Genomic DNA, 23,124 nt, shown 5'->3' on the forward strand with positions numbered 1-23,124 from the left:
AGTCCAAATTTAGCTGGATTTTTTCATCAACTCAACACACTCGTCAGTCCTCCACTGGTTTTTTGGCTCTGGTGCCTGTTTACAAGCCCCGGCATGAGCTTGTGTTGCTATATATAAACAGATGTACAGCCACCCTACTCCTAAATTGATGTGTTTGTGATTGTGTTAATGGGGCGAACATGTGGGGCCAGGAGCAGGACACACTTCCCCACCGATGACATTTGAAAACCTAGCAGGCTATCGTGAATCAAGGCGGGGGAGATTAAGGGCTTTAGTCCTAGTCCTCCCTGAACAGGCAGGGAGCTCTGCACTCGATAAGGTAAGACAATGCGTTTGCCTCAGAGCTGGGGCCATTTAGCGGGGGTCTTCTCACCTCATCCGCCGCTGCCTGTGACAGAGAATTGTCTCTGCATATTTAGAAAGAAGCCGTCACTGGAGGTGGAGGATTACGCAGCGGCAGAAAACACAAGAGGCGAGAGTGCATGTGTGTGCGATACAGTAGACTGTAGCCTCACCTCTGTGGAAGAAGTATTGGGGGGATTCTCCAGTTTTGTCACTAGCTCCTTTTGCAATAAACTCAATCAGGGATAATCCTCCTATATCAAACGTGATTTAGTTTGGCCTGGGGAACCGCTTTGGCCTGAGGAATTCATTTAAAAATTACCCAGAGGCATTTATCCTATTAGTAAAGGCCAAGCGAAAGAAATGACTCCTGTTGTTATGGTCAGCAAATTACAATACGGTAGCTCAAGGCTGTTTATTTATATTTCACTGAGAAGGAGAGGCTCTTCTGCAGGGCGAGGGGCTCATAATTTGATTGGTGCGTGCGTCCGTACGCTGGGCTGTAAATACAGCCAAAGAAGGTAGGCAGAGATGACACCGTGTGCTGTGTATTCTTGGATGAAGTTGCGATCCGCTGCTTTATGCCTCTGGTGATGGACTGCAGTTTAAAGCAGTCCAGAGAACAGAAGCTGTGCCAGCCAGCAGCCCCCTCCTACAAACAGGACCGCAGAAAGCCTGGTTGTACTCAGTGTTTTTCATGTAACAACAGTCGGATAAACATAATGGTGCCTCGGCTGCTGTAAGGGAGCAGCTTGGATGAGATGGAGCCGTTTTCCACTGTCTCTCCTCCTCAAGAGCGTGCATATGATGCTTGTGTTTATCCGCAGCCCGCTCACCAAAGCAAAATAATAAATGTGTGAATGTAGCCGGCAATTATGCTGATTCTGGTGGAGCAGTGTGTATTAGAAGGCCAATCTGGACCAACCCGCCCCCAATCAAAATGAAAACGGGGAGCAATTGTGTGTGTGCGTGTGTGTGTGTGTGTGTGTGTGTGTGTTGCTTTGCTAGACAGTAGACTCCATTATCTCCAAGTCTTGAAAAAGATGTCCTTTTTTTATAATTACACTTCAAGCATATTTTTTATTAAATTTTCATTTTTTTTCAGTGATTAAAATCTCTTTCATTGGCTGCTTTGTGTGTGTGCATGTATTCTTTGTACAATATAATTAACTTTTTATTAGAACAGATTATTATATTTACAACGCCCATCCAAAAATGACCGAGAAAAGTTGCGATATTTGCTGTTTAGTGGAAAAGTACAAGCTCCTTTTTCTCTTTTATTGTTGTCAAAAATATCTATCGATTCAGAATTGTCGAGACCAAGTCTGCACAATATACCTTTTCAGCATCGACATCGCAGTGTGCGCATGTGCAGTAGTCTCGTTGAAGGACGTGCAATGTCAGTGTTTGTATAGGTTTTTTGCTGCTTGATGCAAAAGCAAAACTCACAAGGTTCTCTTTTTTCCATGACTAATCCACAAGAGAAGTCTGTTTATAATTACAGAGTTTTGTCCGATGAGGGTTCTTAGACACACAGTAGTTTGCTGCTTGTGAATGACAGTCATTGATCGTTTTTCATGAATTTATCAAACGAGGCTGGGTATGCTTTGTTTGTTTAATAAGATGCATTCTCCTATAAAATCGCCCAAATTATGCTGGAATGATTTTCTACATCCAAACAGAGCTCGACAAGTAAAAATTTCTGTATTTTTATTATCAGAGAAAACTAAAATATCATGACGTCAGTGTGTTCCAATGTTGTGCAGCCCTAATTGCAACGGTTTCATTTTTTCTTTTGGAGTATCGATACACCGGTACCGGCTGTGTGTACCAGTGAGGTGACACATGCAGCTCCACCTCCTCCAGAAGGAAATTAACATCCAGTAAATGTTGTTGACACCTCCCGCTAACCTGACTAAAAGTCCTTTTTTATTGGAGCTGGATAGACAGTCATTGTACGTATAAAGTTACAGAGAACCGCCTCCACACGCCAGAATCTCACATTTTAATTAAGTGAGATCCTGGCGTGTGGAGGCAGTTTCTTTGTATTTTTGGTTAGAAAATTTTCAAAGGAAGGAGCAAAAAAAAAAAAAAATCTGTTGTAATTTGCACTGCTTAAATATCCGTCTGTCTGCAGCCGAACAGTGTTGTGATCAAATTCTCATAGCCCGGCGACAAAGTGACATTAGGGAGGTAATTTTAATATTAAAATGATCTAGGTGTTATCTCCTCTTTCCAGAGCAGCCATCATGCAGGTTACACACGCAGCTTGTCTCCCATCTTGTAACTTAACTGCCTTTTCGAAAGATGAATTTTTTTTTTTTTGTCTTTTTATGTGATTTTGTGACTTCCAGGTGGCACAGATGACATTTTCTTTGGTAATTTTTAAACTGCGGTGCATGACGTTGCTGCACACACTGTGAATGTGAAGCAACATTTAACCAGAGCTAAAACCAAATGCAATGCAGGGGGTCGGAGCACCTACAGCATTTTTCAGAATTGTTGGTGAAATAATAAATTACTTGATGTTAGCAAGAGCAGCCACATTGCTTTCTGCTGCATAAGTGTGTTTTTGACAAATACAGTGAGAACTATGTTGTGGTTGCATTTATGAAAATAATAGTTTGAGGGTTGCTGCTGCTCTTATATCTGTACTGTAAACATGAAATGGCTGGTTAGCTTAGCCTAGCTTAGTTGAGCACATAACCCTTCATGGCATTTTTTACACCAGCCATATAATATTTTCATTAGTGAACTTTAGAGGTGCTTTCAGGCTGATTTTGTAACCTTGCAACGATTAATCAATTAGTTGTCAACTATTAAATTGACCAGCAACTATTGTAATAATAGATTCGTCGGATTGAGTCATTTTTAAAAGAAAAAAAGTCTGAATTTTTTGATTACAGCTTCTTAAATGTGAATAATTTCTGCTCCTCTATGACAGTTAACTGAATATCTAATAATTTATCGATGGAGAACATAATCGCCAGATGAATCGACCGTGAAGATAATTGTTAGTTGCAGCCCGTCCTCAGACAGAGCCGAGCTTGCTGTTTCCCTTTGTTTACAGTCTTTGTGGTGGTAGCAGTAGCTTCATATAACAATCTTGTTAACACAAAACATATTCAAACATAAAGGCACAGATGTCAAACTATTCTTTTTTTAGGTGGTTGGATTCTTTTGAGGTTTTCATGGCTCTTACCAGAATATTGAAATGATGTATCACTTAGTTCTTAGAGACTGTGTTACCAGACTCGCCAACCTTGAAACATCAAAAGTCTTCGAATATTTCTGAAAACCAGAGCACTTACAAGAACAAGAATAAAAGACAGAAAGTACACTGCAACAGCTTTTTCTTCAGCAAAATACTTTTAATCAAGCTTTTCATTCTTAGGAAAAAATGCAGAATAGTTCACTCCTCTTGCAGGAATGAACTAATATTAATTAATTTTCATTTTCATTCGTCACTTTTTTGCCCCTGCCCCTAGAGATTGTGTGCACGCCACTGCCCTGTGTTTGTCGGCCTCTCGATGGTTGAGTGACATCAGTCCGACCCCTGTGATTAACAGAAAAAGACAGTTTTTACATCATGCCTGCCCCTTTCCTTCAAAACCTGCCATGAGAAAGTGGAATTCTTCTAAAAATCTGCTTTAGTATTTCTTTCTCTGCTCCATTTCTCTAATCATCTCTCACTCAGCGAGGAGGACGCGGTGCAACATCACAGTACACTACATGCTGTACACTGCCAGAAACAGGTTGTGATAACTAGAAGGGGAAAAAGGCGTGAAAATCTGTCATAAATCTAGAGACATACAGGAGAATTGGGAGGAAAACGAGTGTCTCCTGGGAAAATTGGGAGGGTTGGCAAGCGTGGGTGTAAAATAATCTTTTTACACCTTAATTCCATTTGAACCTATTCACAGCATACTTGTTGATACTAACTTGTGCTTGCATTTGTTCCACTTGAAACTTCCATTTTGATTCTTCATTGCATTAAGAGATGGAGCCCATCAGGGATAGATAGCTGCAGCCACATAAGTGCTGGTGCGGCATGCTTATCAAGGCAGCAGCAGCATCTATTTTATTTTTTTTATTTTTTCCTTTTCGAGTGCTGAAGTGGCGAGAGCGGTGGCTAAATGACAACAGGGTCAGACTTAGATTATCTTTACCTGTTTTGAAACAACAGCCGCACCCAAGCCTCGCTGCGGCCCGCGGGCGGGTTAATTGTTCTGACACCGACGCCACCGATGTTTAGTAGCGTATCAAAGGTAACGGGCTTGATAGCAAATGAGCTGAGAGAACGCTTGATCTGTCTTGAGTTGGTTGGCTGTGTGCAGCTTTGATATCTGGAGGATGAAGGAGTTTCCAGTGAGAGAAGCAGATTTAGGCCATGTTTGTTTGTCATCAGGCAGGCAGAGTAACACCTGTGAATAATTTGTATTCATTTCTAATTTTATTTCTGTAGCCAGTGTATGTAGCGAGCTGTCAAGAAACATTGCAACTTTCCACACGAGTAGTTTACTTTCTTTAAAGGAGCAGTCTGTAAGAACTGTTGATTCATACTCAAAACAAACAGGAGACAGCGTACCTCAGAAGTAACTGCTAACTATAGCTGCCGTTAGCTCGGTTAGCCATGCATCTAGTGGTGCAGTACAGACTGGGTGTACAGAGCACCAGAGGAGCGTTGTTGTTTACACCACTAGAGCGGGAACGTTGGTCTGGGACGAGCCATGGCTAGCTGGTTAGCATGCTAACTTCAGTAGATATCTCTGCGATACAATACTCGTCAAAACTATCAATTCTTCACATTCTGTAGATCATTTAAAATAATTTTTGAATGTTTTCAGCAAAAAATGAAATGAAATCTTACAGATGAAGCTATCTCTCATTACTGATACATTTTCTGAGGGCAGTACTGATGGATTTGTTCAAACATTTCAGGATAAAATGTATGTATCCTTACCAGCAGCGCTTATTCAGTGTTCTGCCGTGTCCGCTGCAGCCTTTACGCTTCCTTTGATGGCTTTCGGTGGTGAATATGCTGCAGAATATTTAGCATCCGAGGTTATTACAAAGCATAATATACTTGCTAATGTACACGGGCCAAAAGGCCACGAGCAACCGCCGTGCTTCCCAAGCTCTTTAGAGATCAGTGAACTATGAAAGGCAGTCTCTTCAGCTGCCCTCTCCAGCACAGTCGCTGAAGGGCTAGTGATGCTCGTATCATATTTCTAAAAAGCCTGCAGTTTCCCTGTTCAGAGACCCAAATGGTCTCTAAATGCACTAAGCTCTGAACCTCCTACGTCCATGGAGACTTGAGTTGGTAGCTCCCTTTCACATTTTACTTTGTGCCATTTAAATACTATTTTTAATTGTGTTTCAAAGATAACATTTAATGGGATATGTTGAATTATTTTTTAAATAATACGCATTTAGATTTTTATTAGTAAAGAACAGGTTTTGCAGAGTTATCTTCCATTATCTCATTTGCTCATTACCTATTATAAAATAAAAGCAAAAACCCACCAGTGATGAAATACTCCTTTCTGTCCATGTTTTGTCCAGCACTATGCCGTGCACATACATGCCACATTTGTCGAGAGCAGCCTGTGTGTAAGCCCGTGTCCTAGTGTTATTGTTGCCTTAATATTTTTCTATGTAGTCCATCAGCCATGCTTTCCAGGAAGCAGAGCCAAGCTCCGCTGCCTGACAAAATGCTGAGACTCATTAGGCCCTGAGCAAGCAAGCTGACACCAAGAGCCAGCCGCCAAGGGCCATACTTACCAGATAGGGACCCGATTCCAAATTTGCCCATTGCTTTAACCCAATGTCATTTCATGTGGTGTTTGGAAATATTTGATTTCTTGCAAAAAAAAAAAAAGAAAAAAAAGCCGGTCAGTCTCTCAGAGGAGAAAAATTTAAACCATTACCATAATTTTAATGCCCACACAAATGGCTCAAATTCACTTGACATGTTTGGAGACAGGCGGGTGAGGATTTGGTTTGGACTCCAGCCTTGCGAGGCTTCATCCCATGGCCCCTTGCAGTCTGTGAGCCTGCTGTGCGGTGAGAGGCTCCATGGGGGGCAGGTTAAGCCTGTTAGCCCCATATGATGTCACCGCAGGTTCGCTTCACGGATGGGGGGGAGAGATGGGAAGGGAGGTGGTCTTGGAAAATCTTTCCCATCTTGTCGCTCATCACCACAGTGGCACAACTACTGCCTACTGTTTATGCAGGATCCCATTAAGCCTGGCTACAGGAGTATTTCTGCTCTCGCGGCTATCTGACAGCCACAGCTCCCCCGGCATCTCTTTTATGAACCTCAGTCATTTTAATAAGGTGTATTATACTATCTTATCCCTGCTTTGGAACAAACATCATCTATAATAAAGTATAAAATCTGTTCTAGGTATGTCTGGGCTGTTAAAAATGCAGGATATACCAGCCATTATTTGAGAGTGAAATGGCCCTTAGAAGGACATGGATGCATTATGTAATAATTTATTTGAAATTGAATAATTGAATCTGCCTTGAGGAAGAGTGCAGCTTAAAAAGGGGCCTGCTGGAACAGGTTTTGAGGTGGAATGTCAGACTTGAACCAGCTCTGTGCGCTTGAGGCAAACCAGACTTCAAATTACTTCAAGAGGAAAACAAATTTCACCGGTCACTGAAGTCACTTGAACTCATTTCCCCCCCTCGCCTTTCTTCTGGGAACCATGGGAAATTACAATAAAAACTATTTGAGCTTTTGCTACTGTCATTTAAGTGGTGCCACTACATTGGTATATAGTTTATGTGTGACGGTAATTGCGCTGTGGAGTGTTTTCGCCTCGATTTTTGTCATTCATCTTTGTATTCACGAGCAAACAAAACAAATAAAATGTTTAGAAACTGTTTAATATCAAGCAGGCTTTCTGGGTAATCTCCTGAAATCATTACACGACCATAAACAAGAACCAGCACTGACAGGTTCTTGTTTCCCTGCATCTATAGCGATATCGCCGCTTCTTAATCCTGCGCCGTGTGTTTTTATTTTGAGGCGACTTCTCGTTCTGCAACTCTAAATCATTTGTCTCCTGTAAGGAATGAACATGTAAATAGTTCGGCGTTAATAGAAGCGTACACAACAGCGACTTACAGCCATGTCTGATTTGCATACTCCGACTGTGCAAGTTGAAAGGTGGCTTTTGAGTTAAGAGGATACATAAATCATGCGTTCGCAGGAGGTGTGATGTGCATCGGTAATAACACCCTATTTACAACCTGTTTGTCTTAGCCTGGATGCATTCTTCCCTTCCAAGGTCTAGAGCAGCTTATAAAAGATTGGCCCCATCCCAACCACCTAATGCTGTGCTGCATGTACTCCAGCGTTGATTAATTCATGTTGGCAGTAGATTTTTTCCCTGTATAAATACCTGCAGCACAATGACCAGGGTCATTAATTGTATTTAGTAATTACCGCACGACGACTGGCAGCAAGTAATAATGAAAAAAGGCTGTTTTCATTTGCTTAAAAATGCGCTCCTGCTGTCTGTCAGGAGGGTCCAGCTGTTGCCACTGACGCACGGAGAATGATGAAAAATTGTGCGGTGTCACATTCGTTCGAATGGGTGTCAGTGGGTCACCTAAATATCAAAATAGGACACTTGGAGACTTTGTGTATAGGGTTAAAAAGTAGAGGGACTCCTGGTCATGCTGCCATGCTTTTGCTCAAATGAAACCCCCCCCCCTGCTTACTTAACCCCTCTTTACATCGTTGCACTTCATTGGAGAGGACTTGAAAGTCAGCTGCTTGATGTTCATATCTGCAGCCAAGCAAATGAACAGCGAGAAAAATCCATGAGAGAAGTAAACTCCTGCTTGGACACACATGAAGGGCGGGCGGGCGTTTTTTCTGCTGTGGCCTCCACGCAAGCTCGTATATTTTATGTGTTGCAGTTTGGCTGTTTCTTGTATTCAAAGACACACAGACATTCGGCTGCGATAAAACTGACCATAATGTTAATAAGACGGCGGCTGAAGGTGGCATTGTAAAGATAGCTTTTGTCGTTGCGCGGCGCCTGTGGGCCTCGGTGTAATTTTATAGCTTTTTCTCCGTGTAGACGTTTCTATTTCTCAGCATTTGCAAGATAGGCCGATCCATTCCTTCTCTCTCTCTCTCTCTCTCTCCGGACATGAATTCATCGCCGCTTGGAAAAGAAGCCTTTTGATTTTATGAGAGAAATCTTTAAACTGTAGTTACGGCTGGTCAGTGGTCATTTGACAGTCTGGCTGACACACAGCTGCTCAGGATTTTGCAGCTTTAGGAGTGTAGACCCTTGCTTTGTTTTCATTTTGAGACGATAGCCTCACACCCTGAAACGAGAAGTCCGTTCGGCCTCCTCCGGCCGCGACCAGGCAACTTGATGGCAGCCGACTTTGATTATTAATGGCGGGTCTCTATCTCTCAGGCCCTAATTGGTCTCCGCTGATTGCTGAGGTTTCTGATTAAGAAACGGCATTAAAATTGATGTACCATGCTTCCAAGTGTTTTTTCCCAGCAAGATAGCTCCTTCAATCAATTGATAATTACACAGATGATGTATAGCTGGGGATTCATTTTGACAAGTTTACAATAATTGGCATGGTGTGACTTTTTTTTCTGTATGTTGTCGGACAAAATGAACTAAAAACATTTTAATTATGTTTTGATGCTGTAGCAGAGGCCAGAAATCATTTTCATCGTTTCCACATTAATCTACATCCTCCAAAGAAGGTTAATATTTTTAATTATAGGCGGCAGCTATCAGTTTATATGAAGCGTTTATCTGTTACCTGTGAGTTACCGTGGCAGTTTCTCATTTTGAATATCATTCGGTGGCAACTTTTTAAACGCAAGCGGCATGTTTGTCATTACGGATGTGCTCGTAGGTAATTAGAGGAAGGGAAGACAAAATAATCTATAGGGAGAAGTCAATGAGGTAGCTAATGGTTTTGCATTGTGTGGAGTTAATGGGAAATATCTCTAATTTCATGGCAAAGTAAACATTTTTCCTACGGGGTTTTAACTCATTTTCTAGTTAAAAAGAAAGAAGTGTCAGGCTTTGTTTACACACTAAGTGTTTTGGCTCAGTCTAATCGCTGGTTACACAGTATTTTAATCTCTATTACATGAAACCCATGCTATAATGTGTGTTTATGCAGAGTAATATGTCTCTGGAAGCTGTTGAATGAGTGTTTTTGTAGTTTTAAACGAACATACTTTGTCATGCGATGGAGAGAGGCGGCAGCAGAATGTAATATCCATCATAACGTCCTTAACTATCTGTAATATACGCACAGTTGGTCACTAGCTTTTAATGAAATGCCACTTATTTCTGGCAATGTCACATAAACAGCCATATGTCAGAACTTTGTTTTAGACTCGCTCTACGCGCAACAGCAGACGCTTTTTAGCTCCATAAACCGATGGCGGAAAGAATTGGTTTTATATCAGCGAGCTACTGTCTTTTATCATCCTCTCGAGGAAGATTTGGCAAAGGTGGCTGTTTCCATTCCTGCACAATCATCACAATGGAAATCAGACGTGGTTTTTTTGATAAAGGAATGCAGAAACATGCCTCGGTTCACCATTTTTCACCTCCAAAAAAAGAAAAATGCAGTCAAAATCATGCTCTACAGGCTATTAAGTCCGACGTGATGTATGCGCCTCGGAACTAGAGTCAGCAAAACATGACGAATGAGCGTTCAATAACATTTCACTTCTCAGGAAGGTTTCCTTGTCTGCTTTGCCTCACACATATGGTCCTACTCTACAGCCCATTCTGAGAACTGTCTTTTAACACCAGCGTGCTTTTTTGTGCAGATTCTGAAACCTTTTACTTGTTTTTCAAAAAAATATTATCAGCAGCATACATTAATGAGAGACCGTCGCTCACAAACACTTAACTTTTCATTCAGTTATACATGAGAGTTTAAAAGGAAGAAGAAAAAAAACAACCCACCTTTTGGCTTCTCTCTGAGTGCTGCTTTTCATCAAATTACAGCCTACAATTTAGTTTTATTCTGATAAAATTGGCCTAATGTACTTTTTTTGTGTACTCCACAAGCTGTCTGATTTACGTCTGCTTTAGTAAGAAGTTGCCTACGTCTCCCAGAATGACTTTGGAGAGCCTCCAGACAGCGTACATGAACATGCCCCGCAGATTTCTCAGCTGTGGGCTTTAAGCGTAGGTAGAGAGAAAAAGCAGTAATCCTAGTAATCCTAGAGAAGGCAGAGCGAGAGGTTTTTCCAGCAGAGAAAAAAAAACAGGATTCACAGCCTGTAAAGTTCAACATTGCATTCTGGTTTATGGAGGCTGTTCTGGAGACGACAGCTGTAATTCTACCTGATCTGTGATGGATTTCTCGCTCTATGATTGTAAAGTCTAGAGAGAGAGCCCCTTTTCTTTTTGATTGTGAGGGGCTTCTATGAAAACTCGGTAAAAGAGACATATGCTCATTTTCAGGTTCATAATTTTATTTTGGATTACTACTAGAATGGATTTACATGCTTTTAATGCTCATTCTCATACTGTCCACTGCTGCAGCACTGTGTGAAACGCTCTGTTGTAGCTTCTGTCTCTTTTAAAGGTGCAATATGTAGTTTTGGGAAAGGATTGTGAGTAAAACTATTTCATGCCGTTTTACTTTGTTTATATTTGGCGGACCCTGCCACCTTTCCAGCTTCAAATGGTGTTCTGGGGACCTTATTTTCCTCTGAGAACAGTTATGGAAAACTAAATATTTCTGAGGTTTTATTATTACCTCATTAATATTGTAAATATTAAAATTCTGAGTTTGAATTTCTTCTCCAAAACTACAGAGTTTACCCAGCCTCTTCTGAGACGGACCCAGCACCACTAACAGCAACAGAGCATACGTGCTAAATCAATTCTCACGTGCCAAACTAGCCAATAGGCATAAGTTAGGCAAATGTGTGACTCTGTGACGTAGTATGATGTCACAAAGTCACAGAATTAAAGGCGGGACTACTGACGAGGTGTTTCAGGGGCAGTGTTTTCTGTGGGAAAGAGGAGCCTCTGTAGGCGAAGACTTTGACCTTTGACATGCTCAGGAATCTATATAAAACACTGAAGGACAGGAACAAAATGAAAAAGCATAATATGTGTCCTTTTTTAATATTGACTTTCGGGTCATTAGCCGCAGCATGAAATGTTAACTTTTTTAACCGTGGTACATTTCAGAATGAGAAAAAAATACACCATCAAAACATCAGAATGAATCACAATGTTCTACAGCCTGAAGATTCAGTTCCTTTTGTGACACTGATCTTCATTCCTTTCATTGACTGTGATCAAGTCATAACGCAGACTAATAAAGGATGTCTGCCAGGGTTTTTTTTTTTTCTTCTTCTTCTTTTCAACATTAAAAACATGCCCTTGTAGGCTGAATCCAAACAGAAGCGCAGACTCTTTCATACACACACGCACACAAATAGCGACATGTGGTGACTTCCAAAGGCTGCCACCGCCGAGGAGTCAGATGATCGCTGATTTTTTTTTTTTTTTTTTTTTTTTTAACGAACACCAGTGCTGTTGTTACGTTCGACAATGAGGGCCTTTCAAAAGTCATCTCTCACGCGCGAACCCTTTTCCTTTGTCGTCATCTTAAAAAAAAAGAAGGGAGCCTTCAGTTTTGCATGTAATTGTAGTAATTTTTTATTTCCACTCAGGCATTCATCCGCTACCGATCCCTGAGAGCTTTTTCCCCCAACTGCAAACCATATGCTTTCAGTTTGACCTTTTCCACTGCCAAATTATCTGCTGTTGACCTCTAATGTTCTCTCAGGACAGTCTGAGAGCAACGCATGTCTCTGTGGAGTCATTTATCTCTTCTCCAGACCAAAGATTACTCTAATAAATCTCTTGATGCAGATTGTACCACACTTGAATGAAGCTCTTTTTTGCATTCTTTTGAGTGAAGGGATGCAGATTCCCCCGCCATCATTAACAGATGGCGAGCACGAGAATATTAGTGCCAGATTTATGGCTGTTTTCATTTCATTTTCAGCTTTAAAGCCTCACTATGTTCACCAACTGTTATTGTTTCTGCAGGTGTAGACGGCAATACTCAAAAGATCTAATTTGTCTGTGATGAGCATCCCCATCCACCAGAGACCAAAGGTACGGTAAGCTATGAAAAGCTCATTATCTTATGTCCCAATAAACATTTTATTATGCCGCAGACAAGCCACACAGCGTGATACAGACACACAATAAAATATGAGTCAGTCATATTCTGGCTCATCATTTAATTGTTCACGTCTGTTTTCCCTTTGAAACAATTCTGGACAATTGTCATTTTTAGTAATTGTACTAGAATTATTATTATCACAGTAAAATATAATTGATTTATCAAAGGAATAATAAACTCTAATCGAATAACTTCGAGTCATAACTTGACAAATTCCACTTTTCCAATCTTAATGTGCTGCACTTGATCCTGTGATGCAGCTCACTGTGCGTTGTGTGTACACGTTCAGTGGTGTTGGCCCGGTTTAGCGGGGGGTTGATCGTCTGGAATTATTTGATATATAGCGTCATTAATTCTGCTTGACTTCCCCGCCGTGTCCACAAAATGAGCTATGTGTGTCTTTGTTTCTCCTCCCCGCAATGATCTCGCAATTCTGTTGGCGAGCAAGACCAAGCGGGTCTCCAAGCAATTACGGCGTTAGAGCCTGATCTCGGGTCATTGAGAGATAGGATTACTCCTGGACCCCAGGAATGTACAGACCCCTCTGGTGGTCTGCTCACCGCTGATGAAATAGAATTGAATTAATGGGGTTGCCCACTGCGAGGACTGATTAGAACGACATACTGCCTTTGATCCCTGAGCGAGGTGACCAGGCGCGGGCGCCACAGGCACATGAGGGGGGGGTTGGGGCTTTGTGTCTGTGTATTAGTATGTGTGTGTGTGTGCGCCCCGTCCTGGGTCAGTGCACCGCTGATGAACAGGACTCATTATGTGTGCGCTCTTTGCTGGGGTTCAACCCTCACTGGGGGGCTTCAGGTGTAAAAATCATTCGTTGCTGTTTGGTTTGCACTCGCAGAAGGCTGCTCCCACCGTGGCCTCTGTGGTCTGAAGCTGTGGTGGTCCGTGCTGCGTTCAGCTTCGCAGTCTGGCAAATTAACCGCAGTGCTGCTGCATACATTTTTTCAAGGCTCACCTGCGATCACACCTGAAGCTCGTGCTATGCAGTCTGAATCCTGGTATTTCTGTCTTTTGTGTGACGCTGTAGTCTGTCGTCCAACATGTACTGAAGTGAAAACAGCAACCCATGAAGACAGAATTGTTTGTTTACCACTGGTATTCACCACTATTGTTGGTTTATTTTCTTGTGGCAAACTTGAAAATTTCCGAAGTATAAAAGTTGATGAGAACCACTCGGGTACAACATTAGGCCTTTGTTCTTCAGGATGCTTCTCAGATGGTCAGACATTTTTCTGACGTTGGAAGTGAGGCTGCATCTCATGCACGGTTTCCCACAGAATGGCATCTGTATTTGACGGCCTGAGAACGAGACTCAAAGATCTTTTTCAGAATAGCTTTAAAAGTTTGCCTACAAAGTACCACTTTAATACTTTGTCCACCTGATTGCACACACACTCGCTTGCCTTGAGCCGCGTGTGTAGGAAGCTTGTCGCTAATTATGTAGCCTATCGAAACCAACGTGGTACAAAATGACATGGCAACAACCAGGTGCACTTACAAGTTTGTATGACACAACGGAATAAGTTGGCCTACATTAAATAGGAGAGGTTGCCTCCCAGTCAGTGCATGCAGGAAAGATGTTATACCAGAGTAAAGTCTATGTGTGGGAAACACCACAACTCAGCACTCACAACTGCACCTCACCGAGCTACTGGCAAGATGTGTGAAGCAAGGTTTGAACTCCTCTCTCAAACTTTCTTCTTTTCATTATTTACTCAGAAAAATCTCACTTTTTATTTGTATTCTGAGAGCAGTACTATGAATGCAGAGCCGTTTTGCCCATATTTGATTTTTTTTGTGTTGTTGTTTTAAATTACAGCAAGCTTTTCATTCCAGCTGTGACTGTGTCTGTCAGGAACGGTCATAATCCCTTTCGCCTTCCACCGTGGTTAGACGACACTTAATACAAACTATTTCTTGTGGCCCACAGGTTTCCACAAACTAATCCCACCTCACCAGTACATTTCTGTATCATAATATCCATTATGGAGGATTTCAGCCAATTATAACAAAGTGACTACAGCATGTGATGTTTCAAATTTGGTATTTCACTTTAAACTTTAAAGGTCCACAACTTGATACTCTGCATTCAACCCATCCACCCGCTAATCTGAAATGTCTATGGGAATATCTTATGGCCAGTGGTTACCCGCCGGCTCTAAGGTGTCACCATCCGTCTCCATGTTCCCATAAAGCTCGGAGTGGTTTGGGGTTTTTCCATTAGCCCTATGACTGTTCTTACTCCAAACAAACTGCACCACATTTAGCTCCGAATAGGACACAGACTCGCATTTTCAGGCAAGCCCTGGTGTGGTTTATTTGTTGCAAGAATGCTGTTGTTCTCCTTTTTAACTAAAAAAAAAAAAAAAAAAGATTGAGCGATCCAGAGTGTGTTTAAACCACTCCAGAGATTCTTGGTGTGAATGTGCCCTAAATCAGTGTGAGGAAAAACAAAAGAATTACATGTTTTTTTAGTGTAGAAAAAAACCAAAAACCCAAATGATCAAACACGTCGCGCTGCCTGCCAAGCCTTCCTCCTGAGTTGAAGCTGGAACACAGCACAATATTTTTTTTATTTTTTATTTTTTTTACAACACATACCTTGGGAAGTAATGGTCATCATCACCCTTGTTTGCCCAGCAGTGTGCTGTTTACGTTGAGCCCCTAGACGGTAAGCTGGAGCTGTCTGCCGGAATCAGTCTCAAGGCCACCGCGAGTAATGATAGATGACAAGCTTCTGCGAGGGAGAAAACACGTCTCCTGGTAGCACGCAGAGCCACTCAGACAAAGGTGCCATCAGCTGGAAGCCTACCTGCTGCACTAGTTGTGGAGGAAAGTTAGTGGGGGGGTCGGGTAGCGGTGAATAAAAGCCTCAAGGGGACTCTGCAGCACCTAATGAGAAAGAAAGCTCCATCTCTCCTGTTAAAGAGTGCAGTAAATTATAGAGAGACGTGTGCAGTGACTCCCTCTTCTCGGTGAATACTAATAAAACCCAGTGGTCACCTTTTTGTAGCCGAACAAGAAGTTCCAGTTTTGTGCGAGTCTGCAGGACCAACTTTGACTTTGCACTGAGGATTCAATATTTATGACTTTATTATTAATTTTATATGTATTATGCAGATCCCCCTTTTTTTTCTATCTATATTCATTATGTTAAGTACCTGTTTGGAAGCTCTCTCCAGAACGGTGGGTGCAGGGCTGCCATGCCATATGCCAACCAAGATAAATGGGAAAAGTAGTGTCTCTTACCAGTGATGGAATGCAGCTGAGTACATTTATTCACTGTGCTTAAGGTTAGGTTTTTGTACTTTACTGGAATATTTCACTTTCTGCTGCTGTATACTACCGCTCAACTCCATTCTGGAGGCAAATATTGTACTTTTGCTTCACTATATGTATTTGATAACCTCAGTTACTAGTTACTTTGCAGATTGCATGCTGCATCAGAGCCAAAGTCGTGCATTTGAGCTATTTAATTGGCAATCAGATAAACAAAACACAATGATTCTTCTAATCAGAAAAATGCAGAATAATAGATCTGATAATTGATATAATATGTAATGTATAATTTTACTTCTGATACGTACATTTACTATCAGATACTTTGTCTTTCACTTAAAGTGAAAACCGACAACCCCCCCAACGTTTCGCTGTGGTATCGCTGTTGGTGCTTGTGTGACTTTCGGGTATTTAACTATAAACTCTGAGAGTCTTGAATATCTGCAACAAAACTTCTGCAAATCTGGCCATTAATTTGGTGATTCCATTCACTGATGAAAACCATGAGAAACAGATAAAAGCCGGTACATTGATCTTAAATTCGGATCTTTTTGTCAAACTACTGCTCTCAAGGTCGAGAGTTCACTTCGAACTTCTTGAATCCGCCCGTTAGTTTTCAAAGTGCTCTACCAGAGCTGCAATTAATGATTATTTTCATTATAGATCAATCTGCTGATTATTCTCAGTCAGTTGATAAACTATTCAGTGTAAAAATATCAATCTAGATTCTCTTATTCGAAAAGCCGTGGCCAGGGAATGTTTCTGCCTCAGAAATTGATGATGTAAATGGTTTTAAATTAATTTATTTGACGAAGTGTTCAGCTCTGCCCTACACCTTGAACCAAACTTTTGTGCAAGCTACTAAAAAAAGGGCAATAACATGGCCTTTTAAAACTCGTGCTTCAGTTATGCATATTCATAAAATATTTCAAGGCAGTCTGGCCAATATAGTGTCTTAGATGTTTTTCTCTGGACCTACGTGTTTCATGGACTGAGTGACTGCCTCAGGCTTTGCTTCCAGTGAGGGAAAGATTCTTCATTAAAATATTTCAAATATGCTTTTATAAGACACTTCCCTTTTACTATATGAGGTTAGTATAGTATATAGCCTTGGATTTTGCATGCTTATTACACCCTGTATCCTTTACAATCCATTAACCATGCTTCCTATGGCCATAATTGCATTTTTGTGACGCAAATATTTGACAACGTGGAATGAATGTGTGTTTTTCACTTAAAGAGTGCATTAACCACGCTGAAAAAAGACAGTAATGTACAATTACGCGTTGTACTCCTCTACGTAATGAACTTTAAAATGCTCTCTCCTGTCATGTGTCATCTCCCATTGGCTCTTTTTAACAAGTAGCTTTATGTAATGCGAGATGCTCCTTTTTAAAAGCCTTGCCGCTGCCCACCGCCATCATTATTAACACAACGAGAAGTACTCACCTGCTGACAAAGGGGGAAAAATGCCTTGAGAAGGGCATTTATCTGGACACAGCGAGGCGAGCTATTTAGCTGCGGAGACAGAAAATGATGGGGGTAGTTCTGAGTAAAGGTATGTTCTAAGCAGAAAAGTGATGTCACTAATGACGCGACCTCCGACCTGGCCGTCATGAGTTGCATGTCTGATATTGTCTTTGCTGCTGAGAGCAATCAGGTGTGCAGGAGGGAGGGAGAGGAGAAGGCGGGGAGCAAGGTCATGCTTTTTTTTCCCCCTTGCTGCCATTCATGAGACAACCTGCGGCCCTCGCAGCGCGCAGCCACTGCCTTAATGATAAAAATGGCTTCCTCCTTTATTTTCCCAGACACGCGTTGATCCCATTCACATGTTGTTACCAGACCATAACAAGGCGGGACATAAACACACGTGCATAAACACCGGCCGACGGGCGGCTCGCGCTGTCAGGAGTACCAGGTTTTATACTTGTCACATAAACAGCGAGGCATTGTCTCCTGCACGCCCCTGGAGTGATTAAGACGTAAGGCACCGCAGGGGGGCGGCCCGTGGTTAAAGGGGCATAGAATCCTAAGAGGCTGACGCACACAAACACACACACATACACACAGCGGGGGTTTTAGCATGGCATCTTATCCAGGCCATTGAGGCTAATATCTGTGAATGGGGGCATGCTGGCACTTTTAGAAGTGCTATCAGTGTTGTCTCTTTTACCTTAAAGTGCCCTCGGGGGGCTGTACAGCATAAGGGCATCATAAGGGAGAGGAAAAGTATGCAACTACTTTATCTTTAGTGTCCTTAGTAAGAAGAATGTGCAAAGTCATCTAAGTTTAACTGTCAGGTCATGTTTTGCTCAGACGATATGTAGTTAAAAACGCTACCTGTTTTGGCTCCATGATGTCTCCATCATGAGCTCATGGTGATGCTAAATAACCAGTTTTATAAGCTCTTTTGTGTGCACCCTTTCAAATAGTACATTGTAGAGTGAATAGGCTACAAAAAGCCCATTTCATTCATTACAGCTCCATTATGAGCTTTACATTGTGTAAAAAAAGAACAGATTTTTTTTTTAACTAGCTTGAAAGTGTACCACAGCCTTCAGCTGAGAAGTGCTCGGTTTAAAAAAAACCCCCAACATTTTCAGCATTTGTTTGACCAGAAACTCTCGCTGAAAAAAAAAAACTCTCACATTCCCAGAGGTGTGCTTCCAGGATGGGCAGCGGTGACAGTGAGCAAAAGACACACGGCACACGACAAATCCATCTAAATTAAAAAAAAAACAAACATCAGGCATCTCATATTTTTTTATTAACACAAGCAGCAGTTTATTGATAGAACCATGAGCTACAGAAAGCAGGGCTTTTAGAAAAGCACACCTGCAATGAAAAATCATTAAATTCAACAGCCAGACGCTTACAAATAAGCCTCGCCACGTTGTGTTTGTTTTATTTAAAATACATCCTTTCATTCCTGTTTTAAACGGGCAATTCAGCGGAGGGATGTAAAGTCAGACACGGTGACATAACGCAAAGAGAAAGCTGAAAAGTGTTCAGCCTCACCAGCTGTCCGTCCATCCATCTATTCATCCAGGAAATCCTGTCAGCTATGGTTTGCCTGAGCCCTCTGTTGCCAAACCTTCATTTCCCCCTTTGGTGAAGATGTCCTGCAGCCCGACGATATCAAGCAGCAGGCGTTGCCATTTCAGGACATACAGAGCGTCTGTCATGTCAGCTGTCTTATTTAAGAATATCTGCACCTGAACGTCCCCCTTTAGCTTGGCCTCCATGCAAGTGATGCCATATTGATTTTTTTTATACCGGGTAATCTGGTCTCTGGGTACAGAGAGGCGTTATCCATACAGTATGTCAAAGCTTTGAGTGTGTCATTAGTATGCCGTGGTGTTGATATCCATACCTGTCAGTATTGGGCTGTGAAAAAGTGGGAGGTTTTCTGGATTCAGATTAATAGAATAAATGTAAGGATGTGTGAAAAAGTGCAAATAAAATGTACAACAAAACGATCAATCAAGTTAACATTTGAAAATTTACATCATACATACATATGTGTGTGTGGGAGCTGAGGATCTGCTGAGTGGAGGCAAGAGGACGAGTAAGTGTGACGGGGACAAATGTCAATAAAGGGGAAGGTCTCGCACCAAGCTGAGGGAGAACTGGAAGCATATTTCCTCTTCCTGGGACCCGTTTCCTCCATTTTCAGTGACATACTGAGAGGAGCAGAGGGCTGAGCGAGCGCAGTGACGAGATGCACATCAGGCAGGGTGTTAACCTCTGCCTCTGGGTTGGGTTGCCAGGTACCAAGATGAATATCCCACACAGAAACCCATTTGATTTCTATCACTGTGAAATCAGGAGATTAAAGGTGCACCATGTAGGTTCGGGGAAGACATTTTAATCAGAAGAGAAAGATCTTCATTGACTGACTCTTCGCTTTCATGACTGAATAAACAAACTGACCTTAAAGGACAATTTCATACTGTTTAACTTTGTTTATATATGGCGGACCCTGCCACCTTTCTAGCTTCAAACAGTGTTCTGGGGACCATATTTTCCTCTGAGAACAGCTTGTTTATTCAGTTAGGGAAAAAATAAACATTTCTGAGTTTGTATTATTACCTCATTAATATTGTAATTAATTGATTTGGAATTTCTTCTTTAAAAACTACATAATGCCCCTTTTAACGTGACAAATCACTAATCGGGAGCACAGCAGGAGAAAGGGTTAAAAAGCAGGGAGAGAAAGTGAAAATGGGGAGCGTTGGCAGGTATGGTTATCACAGCAGATATCGTTTCACTTAATGTCTCGAGTAGCACTCAACTTAAGCTTGGATATATAAAACAGTGGAGCCGAGGAACAGAGTTATAGGTAATTTTATCTCTGCAGAACATTATATTGTATTATAGTATATTGTTCTTTCCTCTTCACACTCTGCAGGAGCTGCTGTAAAAACTGGCAGTAAGCCTTTTTGTTTTTTTGGTCTTATTGTTTTAACACCCAGGCAATAACGTGCTGTTTTATTTCACTGTAACCTCCGCAACGACGCTGACACGATGCACATATAAAAACAGAGCCCACGCGTCGTATTATGCAATATGTGTGATACAGATAAAAAAAACCAATAACCTATTGCCGTACCTTCTTCTTTTGTTTTTCCACTGAACATTTTAAATATTTCAGCTGACTCAAGCTGTTCCTCAAGAAAAAAAAAACTATGATCTCCTCTCATCTCCTTTTTGCCTTCTGGGTCGACGTTCTGTCCGGCACCAGTTTAAGAGCACACTGACATTGTGAATGGCGCCGGTCCAGCAGCTCCGGCCCCCTGTCTGATTTACAAAGATACATTTGAAAGGAAGCAATTTCCATGCCTGGTATGAAAACTCCTTTTTAACCTTAATTACATCGCCGCTCTGTAAAGACCAAATGTTCTCTGCTGAAATTAATTTCCCAACGGGGGGACGCTTATCAAAGAATTCAGATGTACCTTCTTATCAAATGTGGTCATTGGGTCCGCGTGAAAATTTACTCTGAATTAATTGCGAGTATCATCTGCCAAATTTTTATTTGGATATCTCCCTAATGTTGACATAAGCCTTAATGGCCATCTGCGGAGTGCAACTCATTATGGCACATATCTCTGTCCATACATATGTGCTGGATGTCTCACGTGTTTTATGACATTTTTCCACTGCTGTTCACGAGCGCGACGGAGGGGCCAAGGTTAGCCTTGCATGCTTGTTCTGGCTGAGGCGGAGAGAAAAAAACTGAAACTACATTTTTCCACTTAAGAAAATGGTGAGCAGTCATTTATCTGAATGGTTATTGCTGAAGAGATGAGAGAGCTAATACAGGCATTAAGTAGCTGAGCATGCTACAGGTCCTTCTCAGTTCCATTTTGTGTCGGGCTCTTGAAAATAAAGATCTGCTCTTCACCGTACAGTCAGGAGGCTCCATCGGTAACCTCACCTCTTGAGCCGCAGGTTGTTCATTTGATGCTCATGCGAGGCCTCGTGCAGTTTTATAGGTCGAACACATGTGTAGCGCAGATGTAAAAATGCATTTCTATAGGGGCTAAGCGGAGGTTACTCCCGTACTTGTAAATGTGCATTCCTGCACCATATGTGTTTTTCCTCAACTCTGCCCCCAGAGCTTCTTCCAAAACTCCTTGCAAAACAAATCAACTTTCAGCTTTAACCCCCGCCGCTTACTTAAACGATCAAAATTCACATCAGCCGAAGCGCTCGCACAGCTCGGCAGTCTGTGCCTCCGAGTTGTACGCCAAAAAAAAAAAAAAGAAAAAAAGTGCTGCTTGTAAAATTGATTTTGAGATTGAAGCAGATATTCGTCTTGATATAAAAAAAAAAAGAAACATGCCACTGTAGCATAGGGAATGTGGAGGGGAATAACAGTGCCTTGTGCATTAAGTGCCTGGCCCGGCATGTTGTCTGAAGTGTGTGCAAGGTCTGAGAGGAACAGGTGTTCTTGAGTTTGGAGAGCAGTCTGAGAGGAAGCCCTCTTTTCATACGTGTTGACCTTCTGCAACCCGACGAGCCGATGAAAGAAAAACAAATATGTCGCTGAGTGGTGCATCAAAACACTGCAATTGTCTCACAAGTGCTACCTCAGAGATGCCACCTACAGATATTATTTAATGTATTGATTTGCGACTGTCTGCAACACAGCGTGAAATTTAAAAAAGCGTCCCGTTTGCATTCACTGGAGTCTGTCAGAACCTCTCCCCGTTTCATCTCGTCGTGTCACTCATGTTCCAACCAGCTGTTTCTCTGTACAGTTTGGTCTTCTGTATGTCTACTTTGTCTGCTTTTGTCAAACTTACAACCACCCACTGTGATCAGATTAAAGCAGACGTGTCGAAACACAACCACCAGCGAGTCGCACGCCTGGAGCAAAGCATGCTGGGATGGTGCGACACATACAGCGCGCCGCTCTGTGACAGCTGAATGGGCCGGTGATTTAAGTGGCGCTGTCTCCTGTAATTGCTGTAAATCTGATTTGGATGTATGCTTCGTGGGGCGTTTTAACGCAGCCGTACGGTAATATGTTTTTATGAGATTTCCCATAATCGGGTTTTGCCGGGGATCATTGCTGAGAGTTCTGTTTCCTGCGAGGCGATGAGGTCCCTCACACGTGTGCTGAAACAAATTCAACATTTTGAGATTTGAGATTTCAAGGTGTTTGATCATCATCTGGAAGTCCAGTCGAGTTCTCAGCCTTCGTTTATTTTCAGTCCACTTTGTCTCCGTCTTTCTACATCAGCTCTCGTGTTTTTGGTGTGAACTGACATTACTCACAGTTTTTTGGCATTTTAAAATGTTAATAAGACACTGTCTGAAATGGGAAACTATTCTGAACTGGAAAATGAAGGTAATATATCTGTAAAAAAGCACCTTTCCTCAAAGCTGCAGTAGGCTACCGGTAGAGCTGTCACCAAGACCATTTTTGAGGCTTCCAAGCTCGTCACATTCCTCACATGCCTCTTCCAGGGCAGCCTACGCAGTGTGTCCTTAATCTTCCAAAAGAAAAACTGGATTTGGGCGTCGATTACCATGGCACCGGTAGAAGCTTCAGAGCGCTGGGGTCGGCCCTAGAGCTGAATATCTTGTTTATATATTTATGGTTTATCTGAAAGGGACAGATACAATAGATGGATAGAAGAACTGAAACAGCTGTCCAGTGCAAGTATGTGTGAGTTTTTAGCAGATGCTGATTTGCAACACCTGTCCCTACAATGGCTTATATAAAAATAAGAAATTTAA

The 23,124-nt window shown here is 41.9% G+C and overlaps 1 protein-coding gene across 5 annotated transcripts in view; it reads left to right on the forward strand.

The window, feature by feature from the left end:
* Positions 1 to 23,124, forward strand: part of LOC141017540 (kelch-like protein 29) — a 214,464-nt gene that overhangs the window by 2,228 nt on the left and 189,112 nt on the right. For 2 of the 5 annotated variants that reach the window (XM_073492227.1, XM_073492228.1), the window contains exon 2: positions 12,438 to 12,506. The exons of 2 other annotated variants lie outside the window; for them this stretch is intronic. The gene's annotated coding sequence lies outside the window, so the exon portion shown is untranslated. Of the gene's footprint in view, positions 1 to 12,437; positions 12,512 to 23,124 lie in introns of all 5 variants that reach the window. One more of the 5 variants, XM_073492229.1, reaches the window with a different exon arrangement.

The sequence above is a fragment of the Pagrus major genome, chromosome 22 (genome assembly GCF_040436345.1).
Source record: "Pagrus major chromosome 22, Pma_NU_1.0".
NCBI classification, from domain to species: domain Eukaryota; kingdom Metazoa; phylum Chordata; class Actinopteri; order Spariformes; family Sparidae; genus Pagrus; species Pagrus major.